The sequence below is a fragment of the Humulus lupulus genome, chromosome 9, assembly GCF_963169125.1.
Source record: "Humulus lupulus chromosome 9, drHumLupu1.1, whole genome shotgun sequence".
NCBI classification, from domain to species: Eukaryota; Viridiplantae; Streptophyta; class Magnoliopsida; order Rosales; family Cannabaceae; genus Humulus; species Humulus lupulus.
The window spans coordinates 123,026,364-123,048,640 of record NC_084801.1 but is presented as its reverse complement, the minus strand read 5'-3'; the positions used below and the strand labels follow the sequence as shown (position 1 = coordinate 123,048,640).

The 22,277-nt window shown below is 37.7% G+C and overlaps 1 non-coding gene across 1 annotated transcript; it reads right to left on the bottom strand.

Moving 5' to 3' along the window:
* Nucleotides 1-16,357: 16,357 nt before the first annotated feature.
* Nucleotides 16,358-16,464, bottom strand: LOC133802970 (small nucleolar RNA R71). Its single transcript, XR_009877712.1, has one exon. It is a non-coding gene; the product is annotated as a small nucleolar RNA R71 (small nucleolar RNA).
* Between the last annotated feature and the right edge of the window lie 5,813 nt (nucleotides 16,465-22,277).

Here is a 22,277-nt window from a genome sequence, read left to right as displayed (position 1 = left end):
TTCAACCATCAAACTTTGAATTGAAACTTACCTCAGCTTTAGAATTGTTCCTCCAAGAATCCCCTGACCTATCTTCAATGTTTCAAGCCTCAAACTCCACCTTGAATATCAAAATCACAACTATTAAAAACTCAGCCATTTTTCTTAAAGTTCCTAACCATAGAACGAAAATCAATGCTTACCTTGGCTCTAATTCAACCCTTGATTAGTTCCTTGAGCTAATCCTCTAGCCCAGCCCTTCAATTCCACCAAGTTTCAGTTAATTCCCCTTGAAAATCAGGGTTTTTCCTTTGCTAAGAGAGAGAAGGAGAGAAAGGTCGGTTTAAACTTGTGTCTACTGTTTTCTAACATATTCCTTAAGTCTATCCTTAAGTTATCAGACTAATCCCAAAGCTCGGGGTACCAGAAACGTCCCCGAGAGAAAAATAGTAAAATTCCCCAGTATTCCCGCTTAAACATCCTAACCTCAAATATATCTCCAATTATTTATTTTCATAACCCGATAGTCTAAATCACTACTCGATACCTAAAATACCCCTGACTTGTTCAAAGTCAATCATAATGCCCCGTTGTGACTTTTCCCGCTATTTAGCCCTAGGATCGCCTCAAGTCGCCGGCTGTAGATTTATTCACATAATAATGTGGTTCTCACATATATCTCATATATATATATATCATATCATCATATAATATCATCAATTATCATATGCACACTATTAACCATATAATTACGCATTTAAATCAATAACATTCGTTCTAGTCCCAATTATGCCATCCCGGCACACTAATTAAGGCCCTTAAGCCTTATTAGTGATTTTGGGTCGTTACAACTATCCCCTCCTACTGAGAATTTCGTCCTCGAAATTTACCTAAATAGCTCGGGATACTGATCCCGCATCGCTGTCTCTAACTCCCAGGTCGCTTCCTCGACCTTGCTATACCTCCACAACACCTTCACTAATGGAATTGTCTTATTCCATAAGACTTTGTCCTTCCAATCCAAAATATGAACTGGTCGCTCCTCATAGGAAAAGTTTGTCTGTAACTCTAAGTCCTCGTACTTCAGCACATGTGTCGTATCAAAAACATACTTCTACAACATGGAGACATGGAACACATCATGAACTCCTGATAGCGACGGTGGCAAGGCCAGCCTATAAGCCACCTGCCCAATCCTCTCCAGGATCTCAAAAGGTCCAACAAACCTAGGGCTCAACTTGCCCTTCACTCCAAACCTCCGAACTCCTCTCAGTGGTGAAACTCGTAGAAACACGTGGTCCCCAACCTGGAACTCCACGTTGCTACGCTTAGGATCAGCGTAGCTTTTCTGTCTACTCTGCGAAGCAAGCATTCTGGCCCGAATCTTTTTGATAGCCTCATTAGTCCTCTGAACCATATCCGGTCCTAAGTACCTCCCCTCACCCATTTCATCCCAATGTATGGGTGACCTACATCTACTCCCATATAACATCTCATAAGGGGCCACTCCAATCGTGGACTAATAACTGTTGTTATATGAAAATTCGATCAACGGTAAATACTTACTCCAAGACCCCTCGAAATCAATCACACACGCTCTAAGCATGTCCTCTAACACCTGAATCGTCCTCTCAGACTGTCCATCAGTTTGAGGATGAAAAGCTGTGCTAAACTTCAGCTGAGTCCCCATAGCTCTCTGCAGAGCTCCCCAAAACTTGGAGGTAAAGGTAGGATCTCGATCAGATACAATAGACTTTGGAAACCCCATGGAGACGAACTATCTCCCTCAAATACAACTCTGTGTACTGTTCCACTGTATAGGTCGACCTCACTGGTAGAAAATGAGCTGACTTGGTGTACCTGTCCACTATCACCCACAGCGAGTCATGAAGTCCAACTGTCCTAGGTAATCCACCAACGAAATCCATCGAAATGTCCTCCCACTTCCACTTTGGGATACCGAAAGGTTGAAGCAATCCCGCTGGTCGCTGATGCTCAACCTTAATTTGCTGACATGTCAAACATCTAACCACATACTCTACCACATCCTTCTTCATCCCGGGCCACCAATATAATGTCCGTAGATCCTGGTACATCTTCATGGTACCCGGATGAAGTGAGTATGGTGTAGTGTGAGACTCATCCAATATCTCTCGTCTAATCCCCTCATCTGCCGGAACACAAATCTGTCCCTGATACCGAAGCAAACCTTTCTCAGAAACAGTATAATCCTGAGTTGTCCCCGCTAAGACATGTTGTCTAACCTCCTATAACTGCGCATCCACTAACTGCCCCTCCTTGACCTGCTCTAACAAGGTCAACTGTAAGGTAATATTGGCTAACTGGCCTACCACCAGTACTATCTTTGCCCTGACCATCTCATCAGCTAACTCCCTCGAGATTTGAGTGGAACTATACAACTGTCCTGGACCCCTCCTACTCAACGCATCTGCCACCACATTGGCCTTCCCAGGGTGATAAAGAATATCGCAGTCATAATCCTTAACCAGCTCCAACCAACGCCTCTGCCTCATGTTCAGATCCTTCTGAGTAAAGAAATACTTCAAACTTTTATGATCAGTGTATATCTCGCACTTCTCCCCATACAAATAATGACACCACACCTTCAGTACGAATACCACCACTGCTAATTCCAAATCATGAGTCGGATACCGCTGTTCATACTCCTTCAGCTGCTGAGATGCATAGGCTATGACTTTCTCGTTCTGCATCAGCACGCAGCCTAAACCCATCCTCGATGTGTCACAATAGACCACAAACTTTCCTTCCTCCGAAGGAAGACTCAATACAGGTGCAGAGATAAGTCATTGCATCAACTCTAGAAAATTGTTCTCACACTTCTCTGACCAAACAAACTTCTGATTCTTTCTTGTCAACTCTGTCATCGATGAAGAAATCTTTGAGAAGCCCTCTACGAACTGTCTGTAATAACAAGCCAATCCAAGGAAACTTCGAACCTCTGAGGCGTTCCTTGGCCTCGGCCAATCCCTTACTGCTTCTATCTTGGACGGATCCACCTTAATCCCTTCTGCCCCAACTATATGCCCAAGAAAGGTCACCTTTGGCAGCCAAAACTCACACTTCTTAAACTTGGCGTACAACTGATGCTCCCTTAACCTCTGTAGAACCTGTCGGAGATGCTGCTCATGCTCTGCCTCTGAACTGGAATAAACCAAGATGTCATCGATGAAGACAATGACGAACTGATCCAAGAAGTCCTTGAACACCCTGTTCATCAGATCCATAAACGTTGCTGGGGCATTGGTCAGACCAAAAGACATGACCAAGAACTCATAATGCCCATACCGTGTCCGAAAGGCCGTCTTCGGTATGTCCTCATCTTTGATCCTCAGCTGGTGATAACCAGATCGAAGATCAATCTTTGAGAACATCGTCTTTCCCTGTAGCTGATCGAACAGGCCATCAATCCTTGGTAGGGGGTACTTATTCTTGATAGTTAACTTGTTCAATTCTCTATAGTCTATACACATCCTCAAAGTCCCATCCTTCTTCTTAACAAACAACACTGGAACGCCCCATGGAGAATAACTATGCCTGATGAATCCCAAATCCATAAGTTCTTGGAACTGTATCTTTAACTCTTTAAGTTCTGCTGGTGCCATTCTGTACGGTGTCCTAGATACTGGTTTTGTCCCTGATGCTAACTGAATCTCCCTGCGTGGCGGCAACCCTGGTAAATCCTCAGGAAATACGTCTAAAAATTCACACACCAATCAGGTCTCTCCCGGCCCTGCCGGCATGACCCTAGTAGTATCCACCAAACTGGCCAGAAAACCTATGCATCCCCCCTACAACAAGTCTCTGGCTCTCAATGCTGAAATCATGGGTATGTGGGGTCTAGACACCGCACCCACAAAGACAAAAGGGACCTCGCCCTCAGGCTCAAAAGTCACCATCTTCTTCCTGCAGTCAATAGTAGCTCCATACCTGACCAACCAATCCATCCCCAAAATCATATCAAAATCCTCCATGCCTAACTCAATCAGATCCACCGAGAGTTCCTTACTATCAACCATCACTGGCAGTGCCCTAATCCATCTCCTAGATACTACCAGTTCCCCGATAGGCAGTAAATTCCCAAACCCTGCAGTCCGATACTCACTAGGTCTACACAATCTATCCATCACTTTACTAGAAACAAAAGAATGTGTAGCACCAGAATCAATCAATACTGTAAAAGGAGTGCCAGCGCTAGAAAGCTGACCTGTCACTACCGAGGGACTAGCCTCGGCCTCAGCCTGTGTCAAAGTGAATACTCGAGCTGGAGTCAAGCTATCCACCTTCCCTGCTTCACCTTTCTTCACTGTTGGGCAGTCTTTCCGGAGATGCCCCACTATACCACATACGAAACAAGCCTTGGCCCGACACTCGCCCAGATGGTGTCTTCTACATCTCGGGCACTCTGAATAGGTCCGTCATGCTTCACCACCACTCTGACGGCCACCCTGACCACCCCGACCCCTCCTATTAGGTCCAGAAGCGGTTGAAGTGCCAGGAGTCTTCCTCTTGAAGTCACTGGGGCCTCCGCCCCTACCAGATCTAGAATTGGAGGCGCTGCCCTGCGGCCCTCCCTTCTCACTGCACTATCTCTCCATATCTTTTTCTCTGCTTCCTCAGTGGTAAGAGCCTTCTCAACGGCCTGGGCATAAGTTGTTCCTCCAGGTACGGTTGTGATCCTGACATCTCGGGCTATCATAGCATTAAGCCCTCCAATAAATCGATCTTGCCTAGCGGCATCAGTAGGCACAAGATCTGGAGCAAACTTCACAAGCCTATCAAATTTTAGGGCATACTCAGTAACCGTCATATTGCCTTGAACCAGACTCACAAACTCATTCACTTTCGCTGCTCTGATAGCAACATTGTAGTATTTCTGACTGAATAGATCTTTGAAACCTTCCCAACTCAATGTAGTCACATCCCTAGTATGTGATGCCACTTCCCACCAGATACGGGCATCCTCTCTCAGCATATATGTGGCACAGGCCACCCTATCATGCCCTTCTATCCTCATAAAATCCAGAATTAGGGTGATCATAGTTAGCCATTGCTCGGCTTTCAATGGATCCGGTCCACCCTCAAAGATTAGGGGTTGCTGCTTCCTAAACCGCTCATATAACGGCTCCCATCTGTTACCAACCTCCCAAGACTGCACAACTAGTACCAGTGCAGGTGGTACAATAGGGGCAGCACTCCCTGATGGAGCCTGCTGTCGCAAAATACGAATATGCTCGTCCTGACTCTGTAATCGAGCCTGCATCTCAGCCATTAACTGCTACCAGTTCTCAGGCACTGGCGGAGGGGTCTGGCCCTGGTCATCACCCCTGGTCCCGGACCTAGTGCCGGCTAGTCGTGTAGATTTTCTTGGATGCATAGCTATCCAAGTCAATCTGCAAATAACGACTCGGCAGTCAGACCATGATGACAGGGTAAAACTTCTCCAAGATCCACCAATAGAATATAACCAATCACAAACAATCAACATATAAGCATCCATTCTCATGCACTGGCTGCTAATAAGCACGCCTCCAATCTCATTACACAAAAGCTATGAAACAAGCATTCATCCATGCACAATATACAATTAATCATCCAAATATTCATCTACATGCACGGCGATGCTAATAAACATGCCTCAATATTCTAACACAACAGTGAAGGGCCAAGCCCTATCACTATCTCATGCTTCCTATAAATGCAATAAACAACAGCATTCATAACTCATTTCAGGCACATAAGCATATAAACACATATACACATTACCGAACCCTGATTTGAGCAGGTCTCTAGCAGCGAATGTACATGTCCAGCCTATCTTCAGGAACCCTTAAACATAGGACGCTCTGATACCAAGTTGTAACGCCCTGGATAGCCAAGACCGCTACACTGTGTGTTTATAAAGGTTTGAGACTTGCTAATCAAGTCGTTTAATCTAAAAGTGTCATTAGCTAAAGTGTTCTAGGGCGAAAAGACATTTTGGCCTCAAAAGATACATTTTATAAATTATAAACAATTTACAGAAGGGATCCCAGAAGTACAAAGTTTAAAAGCTAGTTTACGAAATTCAACAGTTAAAGGTAAACATTAGCCATACTAAGGTAAAATACAAGGTTCTGGTCCTCTAGTCCCTGTAATCTCCTCAACCGTGGTGGCTGAGAGGCCTGACATGTACATTCACCCAGCAGAGCTCTCCATTCAGGGTTGATCAATCTTGCCCTTGCCTTTACCTGCACCACGCAGCACTCGTGAGCCAAGGCCCAGCAAGAAAACAACATACACAGCATATACAATATTATCAAACAAATATTCTAGTAAGCATGTTCAGATGTTCAATCCATAGCATATAAGCATACTTCAAGGTACAAATAATCTCACCTATACTTAGATTATTCAACAATCTCATTAATCACATTCGTAGCCAAATATAATTATCAATTAACTCAAGTACTAGGACCGACACCTTAGGTCGCACCCTCTGTTTAACCCACTGACTCCGGCCCACTTAAACCGAGCTCAGTGCATAATAAGCTGTCCTCGGATACCAGTGTCCGAGCCGTGCCAATTGCACAAATTAACCATGGCACGCTTAGGCTGTTGGTTTACAATTTACATGGAATAATATCATTCTTTTAATCATATATATCAGGGAGCCCTTAGTCCCGTTCAAATATTCAACTGGGTGTAGTTTTCTTACCTTCGGCTTCTAGATGTACTAGTTACGGGCAATACTCCTTGAGCGCGATCCGATCCCCGAGTCCTAGCTTAGCACCTAGTCACAACCATGATGAAGGGTACCATTAACAATCTTAAATGAGTTTCTAAACCAAGTTCTAGTCCCCGAAACATTGAACTTCACCAACTATGGTAAAAGATCCAACTCCAAGCACCCGAGGTTAAATTCCCAAGCCTAAAATCTCAAAATCCCTTAAGGGCCCCAGCATAGGCCATCCATGCCGCGGTATGGCCCCAAACAGAGCCCTCCTAAGGCACAAAAACAGGTAAGGGTTGCGGCATTGCTTAGACCATGCCGCGGCCCACCCTTCTTCCTCATCATGCATCAGCTTCGAAGGGTCGCGGCTCACCAAGAAGTATGTCGCGGCCCGACCCTTCGAACCCAGAAAAACCCACCATTTTTAACCTCTAAACCTCACTTTTGGCTATCCCAAAGATCCCAACTCAAAACCAATTAATAACAACATCATTAGAATGACTTAAACAACATAATTCCACCAAAAATCCAGCCTAACACTCACCAAAATCCCAATTCCAATTTCTGAGATTTCAAACCTAGAAACTCAAAACCAGCCATGGAAATACTAAAATTCGACCATCAAACTTTGAATTGAAACTTACCTCAGCTATAGAATCGTTCCTCCAAGAATCCCCTGACCTACCTTCAAAGTTTCAAGCCTCAAACTCCACCTTGAATATCAAAATCACAACTATTAAAAACTCAGCCATTTTTCTTAAAGTTCCTAACCATAGAACGAAAATCAATGCTTACCTTGACTCTAATTCAACCCTTGATTAGTTCCTCGAGCTAATCCTCTAGCTCAGCCCTTCAATTCCACCAAGTTTCAGTTAATTCCCCTTGAAAATCAGGGTTTTTCCTTTGCTAAGAGAGAGAAGGAGAGAAAGGTCGGTTTAAACTTATGTCTACTATTTTCTAACATATTCCTTAAGTCTATCCTTAAGTTATCAGACTAATCCCAAAGCTTGGGGTACCGGAAACGTCGCCGAGAGCAAAATAGTAAAATTCCCCAGTATTCCCGCTTAAACATCCTAACCTCAAATATATCTCCAATTATTTATTTTCATAACCCGATAGTCTAAATCACTACCCAATACCTAAAATACCCCTGACTTGTCCAAAGTCAATCATAATGCCCCGTTGTGACTTTTCCCGCTATCTAGCCCTAGGATCGCCTCGAGTCGCTGGCTGTAGATTTATTCACATAATAATGTGGTTCTCACATATATCTCATATATATATATATCATATCATCATATAATATCATCAATTATCATATGCACACTATTAACCATATAATTACGCATTTAAATCAATAACATTCATTCTAGTCCCAATTATGCCATCCCGGCACACTAATTAAGGCCCTTAAGCCTTATTAGTGATTTTGGGTCGTTACAAACATGTTGACAATATAGACACACTTGTTATCACGAACACCCGCCATGAAGATATTGAAAATGGTCATATATACAAATGTTGGGTTTTATGCCCTTATAAAACCATGTCAGACGTGTAACACAATTTTATTTTGTCAATAAAAGAAGTAGAAATCACTTAGTTTGACAACCGTGTTGCTTGCTTGTATTATTACATTTTGATTGGAATCATACAAACATTTATAAAATCTCGAACATATGTATAGTTACAATTATAGTGACTCATCCATAGTGGATTATAATTTTAATTATATTTTCAAAAGTATTTTTTCCTAAGATTAAATTAGTACACTGGATTTTTATTGATTCGGTAATCTACGATAAGATCTACTTACACATTTGGTGTGATGTCCAATCCAAAACATCAACCAAGTAGATAAGATCGGATGTATTTTTTTACATTGGACTGGACCGATATATAAGATAAGTAAGTATCGTTATTATCTAATCTAATTATATCACAACATTGACCATAGGTCAATTTAATCTTAATTATGAGTGATTAGTATTATGCTAATTGTTTATTCAAGTCTTTTGATTTTTTCGTTACATGCTTACCTTACGGACTAGCTCATACTTACTTATTGAACATTTGGTAGTGTAATTGAGTGAGAGTATTTATCATAGACATGAAATTTATAGCTTCTATTTAAGAAGTAAAACGATGATTTCCTTATAACTTGGTTCAAGTGTTAAATGATAGAGTACTCATTTTTGCAATTAAGTCTTTAATATTATTTACACGGAACTTAGTGGAAGTTGAGGATAAAATACCAATGAGGGATAAAACGGTAATTTGCACCCATCTCATTAGTAGATCATCTATAGAGGGTTGAATAACAGTTATGGTTATAACAATGGATAACATATTTACATTTTGTGTAAAGCGTTATATGAATTCAAGAGGGCAATTCTGAGTCTATAGTGGAGTCACGATGAATTAATAAGATAATCAGATTATTTGTTATAAATATACTCATGGTAACTTATTGGAGCTTCAGTTCGTGGATCCATGGTCCCCATGTCATCTTTTATCTTGAATAATTTATTTAATTTTAATTATAAAAATATCATGTTGACTAGTTCAATGAAAATAAATACTGTTAAATTATTTATTGATATTTTGTGAAAAAAGAAATAGAAGAAACTTTAAGGATTTTATTGCAAAGTCTCAAAAAGAGAGTATTATAGCCAATTGGGATAATTTTTTTAATATTGATAAATTGGTTAATTTTGACAAGTATTTAATTGATTATAATTATTAAATAATTAAATTAAAATGGGAAACTAAAACCTAGTGTATGCCCTAGCTAATTGCCTATATATACTAGTGTTATAGGATGCATTAGATAAGAGGAATTTGACAAGGTAAAAATTCACTACTAGTATTCTATACCTAGTCGCTCACTCTCTCTTAGTTTTCTCTCTAGGAATTCTCTTCTCATGTGTTGGGACTTACGCACACAAACACTAGGTTGTTTTAGAGAAAGACTTGAAAGACTGTGATCTTGTTTCAAAGAGATTTGGATTCCTTGCAATATCAAGCATTCAACTAGGACAAAAGGTTAGGGAATCCAAAAGGTGTATTCATTGTTCTGCTACGCATCTCATAAGTACTCTAATGGTTTTGTTATTGTATTTATGTGTCTATGTAATATTCACATGCTTGTATGATTTTATGCTTTCTACTATGTATATTGTTTTGAATATATACTTATAGGGAGCATGCACATAGACCTTTATAATAAGATCCTACTATAGAGACAAATCAACACTGAAGAGTGCTCAACTACTTCGCAATAACAAATGACTTCCAATACAATGTGCAAAAGTCTTGCTCAAGAGAGTATAACCTTATTTGTTTGGACAAAAATTGGAACTAGTATCTAAGAGCATCAAGGAATGGAACAACACAAGCATTCATCATCAGAAAATACTCCAAAATACACACATGCTCCCTGGAAATCAGATTTGGTGATCAAAGACAAGGAACATCAAAGTTGATTGGTGAATACAGCAAGCCAAAGTTTATCAACGTAAAAACAACATGCACTCCATTAGACATCAGATGTGACTTGAATGACAGATATGATATAAAATGAATTATATGAAATCATGGCAAAGTAACGAATTGCATTGAACAAAATGCGAGGAAAGGCTAAAGAATCCTACAGCCTAATACCAAGTTACTTGTACATGTTGCAAAAAAGCAATCCTGGAACAATAGTGGACATCAAAATAGCAGAAGACAACAGTTTATTTTTTATGTTCGTGGCATTGAATGCATCTTTGAAAGGTTGGGAAAAATGCAAACCAATCATAGTGGTTGATGACACTTTCTTGAAGGATGCATATGGCGGAACATAACTTTCAACTAGTACACAATATGTTGTAGGTAAAATATTTCCACTTTCCTTCTGTATAGCTAATTTTGAAAATGAAAAATCATGGGAGTGGTTTTTTACAAAATTAAGAGAAACCTATGGTGTTAGAGAAGACCAATGCCTAATATCATATCAACATGTGAGCATCATTAAAGCAACAAAACAAATCTTTCCAAAGATAACTCATGGGTACTGCATGTTCCATTTGTTAACCAACCTGAAATAATCATACAAGAAACATGCAAAGAAATACAGGGACCCTTCTTTGGGGCAGCAACAGCATACACCAAGAAAAAATTTGAATATCATATGCGGGAGCTAGACAGTTTGGATAAGCGCATTATGCCCTATTTACAGAAAATTGGTTTGAAAAATGGTCAAGACTCCACTAAAAAAATAGCAGGTACTCAACAATGACTTCGAATATTGTTGAATCACTCAACCAGCCAATTTTTGAACTAGAGAAGTACTAATAACAACACTTTTGGAGTGCATGCATGGATTACTTCAACATTGGACATACACAAACATGACAGCTGCACAAAAAACATCGACCAAATTGACATCAGACGCAGAATATAATTCTCCTTAAGACTAACTATGAGTTTTTTTTTAAACATTAGTTGCAGTTTTCCTTTAGTTGTTATCGTGTTGATCTGTTGTGAAATAAACATTTAATATACATTGTTGTTTTGTTGAATACATTCAAAAGCATAGCTATTTTTAAAAGAAAACAACATAATATTTGAATTGAAATACAGGTAAAACCAGCAAATGAATATATATTTTAGGTATTCAAGGAAGAAAAGTCATGGAATGTGAACCTCAAAGATCGAACATGCACATGCAATAGATTCCAAATGGATGAGATGCCATGTGCTCATGCTCTTCCAGTAATGAAGGAGATGAACATAGACCCGTACAATTACTGTTCACACAACTACACTTTAAAAACATGGTTAGAAACATATCAAGAAACAATATACCAGTAGGAAACAAACGAACATGGAATGTACCAGAATATGTCAAATACATCATAGTGTTGCCTCCATTTTCAAGAGCAATAGTAGGAAGACCAAGGAAAAGAATAATCAAAGCTACTTGGGAAAAGCAAAATAAGTGTAGCAGATGTGGACAAATAGATCAATATAGGAAGACATGTCGAAATAACCAACCAAGAACTTGAAGAAAAATACTATAGCAACAAAACAACTACATAACTAATTTGACTATTTCAAGAAAAAAAAAATGCTCATTGATTTCTTTATTTGATTTTTAATACTGAGCAATTCAACTAAAATTCATCTATTTTAGATGATTATATGTTATCATTTTTTTTATTATTTCTTATAGTAACTGGTTTGAATTTACAAAATCCCAATGAGGTAATTGGTTTGTGAATATACAGAGTAATGTTGTTGTTAAATAACTGTTATGCTATTCAAAATTGACTTTAAAGTCTTTATTTCTAAATTAGTTTCTGTTATGTTGTTGAAACATTGTTCTGGTGTTCAAATAACATTGTAAAAACTATTGATACGTTCAAAAAAATTTAAATTACAACTATTGAAACCACAAAATGTAGACAACATTAAAACAAAACAAAAGGTCAAGTTAATCAAATTTTTGGATACAATCCAACATTTAAAATGCATAAAGAAACTTTACCATAATCTAGAGTTGTAACATAAATACTAATCAAACTAAACATAGAAATAAAGATGTCTATGATTCAAAAATCTTAAAAGCATAACTACATAATTCCAAAAGTAACTATAATGTTGCTTTCTTGTTGTTGCAGGTTTGATGAATGTCATATATATCAACAATTTTCCATCTAAAAAGCCTTCCTTTGATCGTTTACCTTAACTGGAGCTTCACACATGCTGTCCTCATTTTCTACTTACTTCATCCTCGCATTTGAATAGAACAACACAACAAGCCTAGATTGGCGATCTTCAACTAAAAAAATTGATCAAGGAATGACTTTCCCATTAACAAAGTACTCAGCAAATGATGCTACAAAAATACTACAATCGCTGCAGAACACCAAAAATAAAACATGTAAATAATAAGAATAAAATAAGCAAACAAAAAAAAACTTGAAACATAAATAAAATTTAAAAGATACTTATTTATCTTCTTGTTGAGGCAATCAATCAACCTTACTAACATAAAAAGGAGCTTTAGGATCACTTGAACTTGGGGTTGGATCATTCCTAGTATTATAAAATTCAAGCAAATCAAAGAACAAAGGCAGCAACATAGCATATGGCTCACAAGCCTTCATAGCTCCAATCTCATACCTTCCAGACCTTAGAGAGTTGTACAAGTAAATACATCTCTCCTTGATGTTTAATATAGCAAGAATCTAATGTTACTCCAGTTCCATATGGATGGGAAACAACACATGGTCAACAAGAAACCAAGTAGTGCAACACATGAGTCTTTTACCTTTGATAAAATCAGCAACTGTCTGCTAAAGAATGACCAGAGACACATCCTTATCCTTCTTCACAAATCTCTTATAAGGAGGATATGCTTGCTTGTAAAAAATAATAAGTTGTTGTGAAGGAAACCTAAGGAGACTTGGCATACTTTCCTTTCTTTATAAGGTAATAAAAGATGATATTTATATGCTATAAAATAGAAAAACATACATGTATCAGTATAGTGACAGCAACTCTACAATAACATGACATAAACAATAAAAAAAAAACTATATAACAATTTACTGAGATATTCGACCATTCACCACAATGAATAATATTTTGAAACTACATCTTGCCATTTACATCCTCAACACCAAGACGAAAAACAAGTTTCATTTTATGCTAATCCTTTGAATAAATATTCTCTTTCTTGAAAAATTACAATAGAAAACATTATAGTAGAAAAATAAATAGAATAATCAATTTAATATAAAAGCAAACCCAAATAAATATACCTATGAATCTTTAAGAGACCTTCCACCAACTATACATCGAACTCCTTCTCATTAATAGGAATTGGAACATTTCCAATGTTTTCACCAAGCGGACATAAACCCTTTACATAGGTCACCCCTTCAAATTGTTCACCCCCATTAGAAGCCGAACATGAAGACCCAAAATCAGTACAAAATGGAGACTTTAATGCCATTCCAGACTTCAGGGACATTTTATCAACAACAGGAGTATCCTCAATCTCAGTAACAGAATCAGGATGAGTTTTAACAGTCTCTTCAGGAACAACATCACTGACAATAAAATCAACACTAGAGCCACTTGGCAGCAACTAAAACAAATAGAATAATCAATACTATAACACAAAAATTATAGTAATCAATAAGATAGAAACATCAAAACAACACAACAAAAATAATCAGAAAAATCACAAACCTTGATTTTTTCAACAGCCTTGATTCCAGCAATGACATGATCATTAACATCAAGTTGACTTAATCCATCAAAAAAATCATCCAAATTCTTCTCAACAATATCCTTCAAACATAAACAAAAAATATATAATTATAAGAAATAAGAAATTTAAACAAATAAAAAGAAAACAATATCAAAACAACATATAAACAAATACCTTATAAACAATATTATCAATCACTTCTCAAGAGAGTCATCAACCACTTTGGGATCTATATCATTCTTAGCTTCAGACACCACATGTTCATCACCAAAATCCCCCTCAACACCAACACTATCAAAATTTTTACTATCAACTTTTTTCCTATCCACATTGCGTAGTTCATCATCACTGTCCTGATCTTTGCCACCACCATCATTTGGTTGCTCATCATCTTCATTATTCATATCAATGTTAGTGGTTTTGTACAGATTTATGCGTGTTTTTTTTTTTTTTTGTGTTTTCAGATTTTAGCTCGTAACAAAGGGATGGAGTGGTTGTGGTGAAATTAATATCGGAATTGAGGCCAAAGTTGTGATTTTGAAGATTTTGGATTTCGATGGCTGAAACCGGGCTTGAAATAGTGAAATTTGGAAGTTTCTAGTTGAGTCACGATGCTTGGAAGCTGAGCCGCATCTAGGTCCTTGGCAGAGAGGCTATTTTCTTGGATTTATGTGGGCCGCAACGCCCAAATGCTAAGTTGCGGTGCCTGAGACATCCGTACACAACTAACTGAGGGAAATTTTTTCGTTTTTGATGGGAAAATTTAGGACAGATGATAAGTTAGAATTTGGAGAAGAAAATAGAGAGTTTTGGCAGCAGAATACAAGAGGAACACACTTGGGAGTCATTCAGGTGAAGATTGGATTGGATCTAGAGTCTTTATTTTCTCTTTTCTTTATTCTTCTTTATGTTAGTCATTAGTATTATGGAGCTATTAGTCATGTTTATGAACTAATTTCATTATTAGGGTTTCTAATTGCTCTCTTGAAGCTCTATTATGATTTAATGAAATTATCTATTTTTTCTTCATCTAAAATTTACTCAATTTGTGTTTATTGTGTATGTGATTGATTGTGCACCTTTTACATACGATTTATGAATTTGAATCAAAATTTGAAAAGTGAGATTTGAATATGCTAAAATTTAGTAGACATAGATTTTCAATTTAGAAAGAGAGTATCAAATTGGTCTATGTGATTTAGGGTTGTATTTATTGCTTCCTATTTTTTGAATTAACCATAGAAATATAGGGAATTCACATTAGGTTGAGTTTTATATTTTTCTTAATTCGAATAGTTAATACTTTTGTATGCCTATCATTTTAGTGAGAAGAATTTCAGTGGTAATTGCATTAAAGAATAATTGAGTGGATAGTAGGGAAGATTAGAATTCCTAATTGTTCTCGTTCATGAATTTCATTCTTGTGTTCTTGTTGTTAATTTATTTGTGCACTTTACATTTATCTATGCTTTCTTGATTTTAAATTTTACAAATCCAATTTCTGTTAGTCAAATAGAAATCAATAATTAATTAATTGGAAATTGATAAATTAGTCTTCATGGGACGATACTTGGTCTTTTTAAGATTCATTACAAATTGGGATTACGTATACTTGTGAAGCATAAAATTTGCAACAAGTTTTTGGCGCCGTTGTCAAAGACTGAAAAATTTATCAATATCAAAATAGTTAATTTTATTTCTAATTTGGTTGTTTTGTAAAAAAATTCTAACTTGGTTTGCTTGCATTTGTTTATCTCTATTTTCAGGTAATTTTTTTATATGTGTTGAAGGAGGGGAGCAGACAATATTTTTCCTATTAATCCTGAGATTGAGAAGACGTACAAGCAGAATCGTAGAAACAAGAGGGTTGAGAGCTCCATTGTTGTCATGGCTGATGACACTAATAATGACGATGTGGTGAATAATGGTAATGAAAGAGTGCAGCAGACACCACCACCAGCACTAGTTAAGGCACAAGCTCAGAATCACGTCGTTCGTAGTTTGAGGGATTATGTACTGCCTACTATTACGGGGGTGCAGACATGTATCAGACCACTAGCTATTACTGCCAATAATTTTGAGATTAAGTCAGCAATCCAATAATGGTTCAGGGTACAGTACAGTTTGGTGGGTTACCCTCTGAAGATGCACACATGCACATCGCTAATTTTTTGGAGTTGTGTGCCACTTTCAAGATGAATGGGGTGAGCAACGATGCTATAAGGTTGAGGTTATTCCCATTCTCACTGAGGGATAGGTCTAAGAGCTGGCTGAACTCTCTGCAAACCAACTCTATCACTACTTTGCAAGATTTGGCCCAGAAGTTTCTTGCTAAGGTATTTCCCCCTTCGACGGCTGCTAAATTAAGGGGTGAAATAAATAATTTTTATCATATTTATGGGGAATCTCTTTATGATGCATCGAAGAGATTCAAGGAACTGTAGAGGAAATGTCCCCACCATGGGATTGAGAAGTGGATGTTAGTCCACAATTATTACAATGGGCTATGCGGTACTACGCGTACGATTATCGATGCCGCAACTGGTGGGGCATTAATGAGCAAGAGTGACACTGAAGCATATGAGTTGCTAGAGGATATGGCGATGAATAATCACCAGTGGTCTGATGGGAGAACCACCAGTAACAGAAAAGCAGTTGTGGTTTATGAACTTTGATGCTATCACTACTTTGACTACGCATGTAGCTTCTTTAACTAAGCAGTTGTAGCAAACCACAGTGTCAGTCAATGCTATTCAGATGCACATTGGGTATGAAATCTGTGGTGGGTCCTCATCCTTTTGATCAGTGCCCAGCAGTTGATCCTCAGAACAATGTTCCTATGGACCAGGCTCAGGTTCAAGCAGTGGGGAATTTTCAGAGGCATGACAATAATCCATTCTCCAACACTTATAATGTTGGGTGGAGAAATCATCCTAAATTTTCTTGGAGAAATAATCAGGGGCAACAACCACGATTTCAGGGTCAGTATCAATAGAATGTGCCTCAAAACAAGCAGCAACAACAGTTTATGCCTCAAGCGTTATCTTTCAACAATTTAGACCACCAGTGCCTCAAGAGAAGCCAAATGAGTTGCAAGCTGCATTGTTGACTCTGAAAAATACCCAAAGTCAATTTATGATAGAGACTAGATCTTCCATCAGGAATCTAAAGACACAAATGGGTCAGTTGGCTAGCATGTTGAATAATAGGCCTCAGGGGAACTTGCCTATCAATACTATGGTTAATCCTAATGAACAGTGTCAAGCAATAACTCGAAGAAGTGGGAAAGAATATGAGGGTTCTTCACCTAAAGGGACTCGAGAAAATAAGAAAAAAGATAAGGATAGTCATAATATAGTTGAACCATAAGCTGAGCAAAAGGTTACTGAAGACCTAGCATCCAAGGAGAAGACTCAACCGGTTGGGACTGAACCTGATGTCAGAATTCCATATCCACAGAGACTCCAGAAGACGGATCTTAATAAATAGTTCTCCAAGTTTCTTAGGGTATTTAAAAAGCTACAAATTAACATTCCATTTGTCGAAGCTTTGGAGCAGAGGCCCAGTTACGTAAAATTCATGAAAGAATTTCGTCTAAGAAACAGAGAATGGAAGATTATGAAGTGGCACTCACTGAGGAGCGCAGAGCAATACTACAAAGGAAGCTTCCTCAAAAGCTTCGAGATCTAGGGAATTTTACTATCCCTTGTACTATTGGGAGATTTGAATGCAAACATGCTCTTTGTGATCTTGGAGCGAGTATTAATCTCATGCCTTTGTCAGTATTTCAGCGACTCGGTCTTAGTGAAGTAAAGCCTACTACTGTTACTCTTCAACTCGCAGATGGATGAATCAAGCATCCAAGGGTTATCATTGAAGATGTGCTAGTCAAGGTAGACAAGATTATTTTCCCATCAGATTTCATTGTTCTACATATGGAAGAGGATTCTAATGTCCCCATTATTCTTGGGAGACCATTCTTGGATACCAGGCAGACTCTAATTGATGTGAAAAAGGGTGAGTTGAGATTGGGAGTTCAAGGGGAGGAGGTGGTTTTTAATGTATTCAAGGAAATGTCTTATCCAAGAGTGAGTGGCAGTTGTTATAGCATTGATGTGATTCATAATGCAATTTTGGGAAGAAGGTGGAACAATGATGCCTTAGAGGCGGTTTTGGCGGGTGGTGAGGAAGATAATGATGATGCCGAGATAAGGGAATATTTCAAGGGGATAAACTCTTACCAGCCATAGAAAAAGAAGTTTGAAGAGTTGGAACAAGGGCCAAAAAGACCATTGACATCCATTGAGCAACAACCAGAGTTGGAATTAAAGTCTCTACCAAATCATTTATGTTATGCTTATTTGGAGGAGAAAGAGACTTTACCTGTAATTGTATCTGCTGCACTTTCTAAAATAGAGATGGAGAAGTTATTGAGGGTTTCACAAGCTCATACATTAGCCATTGGTTGGACATTGGCGGATATTAGAAGGATAAGCCCTTCAACAGTGATGCATAGAATCTTGATGGAAGACGATAGTAAGCCATCTATAGAAGCTCAACGAAGACTCAACCCAACTATGATTGAAGTAGTACTTGAGTAGATTCTTAAACGGTTAGATGTCGGGGTAATCTACCTAATTTCTGATAGTGCATGGGTAATTCCAGTACAAGAAGTTCCAAAGAAGGGAGTAATGATTATGGTGAAAAATGAGAACAATGAACTCATCCCTACTCGTACTGTGAGGGGATGGAGGATTTGTATTGACTATTGTAGGTTAAATAAGGCAACAAGAAAGGACCACTTTTCGCTACCATTTGTGGATCAAATGCTTGATAGACTTGCAAGCCATAGTTATTATTGTTTCTTGGATGGTTATTCGGGCTATCACCAAATTTCCATAGCTCCGGAGGATCAAGAGAAGACAACTTTCACATGCCCCTATGGTACTTTCGCTTTTCGGAGGATGCCATTTGGTCTTTGTAATGCACCGACTACTTTCCAAATGTGTATATGATGGAAATTTTCTTCGACATGGTAGAGAAAAGTAATGAAATTTTCATGGATGATTTCTCGGTATTCGGGTCAGATTTTGATGAATGTTTGGATCATCTAGAAGCGGTACTTATAAGGTGTGAAAAATCAAATTTGGTTCTCAATCGGGAGAAGTGCCACTTCATGGTGAGAGAAGGGATTGTCTTAGGACATATAATTTCAAGTCAAGGCATTGACGTGGATTGGGCCAAGATTGCTACTATTGAGAACTTGCCACCTCCTGTTTCAGTTAGAGGAGTGAGAAGTTTCTTGGGTCACGCGAGGTTTTATCAAAGACTTCTCAAAGATTTCAAAGTCGCTGCCCACATTATTAATGAATAGTGTCCCATTTGATTTCAATGAAGAATGCTTAAATGCTTTCAAAGCTCTCAAGGAGAAATTAATTTCAGCATATTGTGTGTGCACCTAATTGGGACCTCCCGTTTAAGCTTATGTGTGATGCTAATGACTATGTCGTTGGAGTAGTTCTTGGGCAGCGGGTGGACGAAGTATTTCAGACTATCTATTATGCTAGTTGGACTATAAATGATGCCCAATTGATTTATGCAACCACAAAAAAAAAAATTTCTAGCCATTGTCTATGCCTTTGATAAATTCAACCCGTATATGATTGGCAATAAAGTGATTGTGTACACAGACCACTGCGCTATCAAGTACCTCATGACAAAGAAGGATGCAAAACCTAGTCTCATTTGATGGGTCTTATTACTCCAAGAATTTGATATGGAGATTCGAGATAAAAAGAGTGCCGAGAATCTTGTAGCGGATCATTTGTTGAGGTTCGAAGTTGAAGAAAGTAAAATTACCAAGAATGTGCAAATCAATTACTATTTCCCTGATGAGTAATTGTTTGGGGTGAGTGACAAAGCTAATGCACCTTGGCATGCCGATTATGTCAATTTCCTAGTGGCGAAGATTGTGCCTCCCGATATGTCAAGAACACAATTGAAGAAGTTTTATGCTAAAGTTAAGCACTATTATTGGGAAGAGCCAATCTTATACAAGCATTGTGTTGATCAAATAATTTTTCGTTGCGTTCCAGAAGAAGAGATGCAATAGATTCTTATTCACTGCCACACTCTCCATTGTGGGGTTCATTTTGGAGCAACTCATACAGCGGCAAAGGTATTACAATGCAGTTTCTATTGGCCTTCATTATTTAAAGATGCAAATACTTTTGTGAAGTCTTGTGACCACTGTCAACACACTGGGAATATATCTAGACAGAATGAGATGCCATTGAATGTTGTTCTTGAAGTGGAATTGTTCGATGTGTGGGGGTTGATTTTATGGGACCTTTTCTGTCATCATTCAACAATCACTATATATTGTTCGTTGTCGATTACATGTCAAAGTGGGTTGAGGCAGCAGCAACTCAAGTTAATGATGGAAAGGTTGTCTTGAATTTTCTTCACAAGAATATTTTCACTCGATTTGGTAATCCCCGAGCCATCATTAGCAATGAAGGGAGTCACTTTTGTAACAAGAAATTTGAAGCTCTCTTGGCTCGTTACGGTGTTCGTCATCACACTGCTTTGCCATATCATCCTCAATCCAATGGGCAAGCGAAAATTTCAAACCTAGAAGTCAAGAGTATTTTAGAAAAGACAGTGAATACTTCATGAAAGGATTAGTCCAAGAAACTCGATGATGCATTATGAGGATATAGGACTACATTCAAAACACCAATTGGGATATCTCCGTATCAATTGATTTTTGGGAAAGCTTGTCATCTTCCAATGGAGTTAGAGAATCGTGCGTATTGGGCCATGAGAAAGTTAAACATGGATATGTAGCGCATCAAAAGTTTTTTTTTTATTTATTTAAATTTTGTGCTTTATTTTTTATTTAATTTTCAAGTGTTGTGAATTATTTTATTTATTTGTTTAAATTAATTGTTAGAATTGGTTGGTAGAATTTTTGTGAATTTAATTGTTAATTGTTTATTTATTTATTTTAATATGTAAATAATTGAGTTTTGGTTGAATGCACCAAGATGCATGGCAGGTAGTAATACACCTTAGTTATTGAGTGTGTGCATGTGCATGGTTTCATGGTGCACTTGAATGGAATTTTCTTCACACTTTATTTTTCCTTTTATTAAATTCATTTAGTCTATATAATTAAAAAAAGGGTAACAAGGACTAAAGTGGATGGCAAGTGGGAAAAGAAGGGAAAGTGAGTTGTCTCATTTTTTTTTCCTTCAATCAAAATAAAAGAAAATAGACACAATTAGGAAACTTACCAATTTTTCCCTTAGGCTATTTTGGCTAGGTTAGAATAAAAAGGGAAGGAAAAAGGGAAGGGGGCATTATGCTCATTGCAACCATCAGCTAGGACAAGAAGGAGAGAGAGAGTGTGCGTGAAAGCTAGAGAGAGAAAGAAAGGAAGAAGAGAAGAGGAAATAGGGTAGGGTTTTCCGAAAGACCCCTAGGTATGTGTTCATGTTATTTTTTTTATTTTCTTTAGTCTTGAATTCCCTTCCTCTTAAAAGAATCTAAGAGAATATTGGTGGTTTTTCTTTTCTTGATGTTCGAAACCCTAGGGATGTATTTCAAGGGTGGTGCCCAAATTTAGGTTCTTTGATTTCTATCAAAGGAGGTAAAGGAACCTATGTTCTTGATTTGGTTCTTATATTTGTAACTTTTTGATATATATATATATTCATGTTATGTGAGTTTTGGAATGATTGTTGATGTTATGTTGCCTAAGGTTTTTCCTATAATTTGATGTTATCTATGTTTTGGCTTAAAGGTTCCATGTGTAAGCATGCTAGGGATTTGTCTATTTAGGCTTATGGAATTTCGGCCTAGGGGTGGATATTCAAGCATGTTAATTCACCTTTATGTGTTCATATCAATGAACTCTTAGAAGCATGATAGGTTTGTAAGATCTTAAATTAATTCTTTTAAAAATATTAATAGATGCATGCTAGGGTTTAAGTGTTGTCTTGATTTATTTTATGCCAATGTAATCCCCCCAATATTTTGTAATCATGCAAAAAGGAAACATGAAATCTATTTGATGACGTTTCGGCCATAGGTGTGATGTATGAAGAGATTTTTTTTTTTTTTGTCATGCATGCATATTAAGAACATGCCAGCTTAGTTGGTTAAATGAAAGATTTGTCTTAAATCCTTGATAAATTGATGTATTGGTGGAACATGAATATTCATAATTGAGTTTTGAAAAGCATGAGTTTGAAATGAAATTTTATGATGAATATG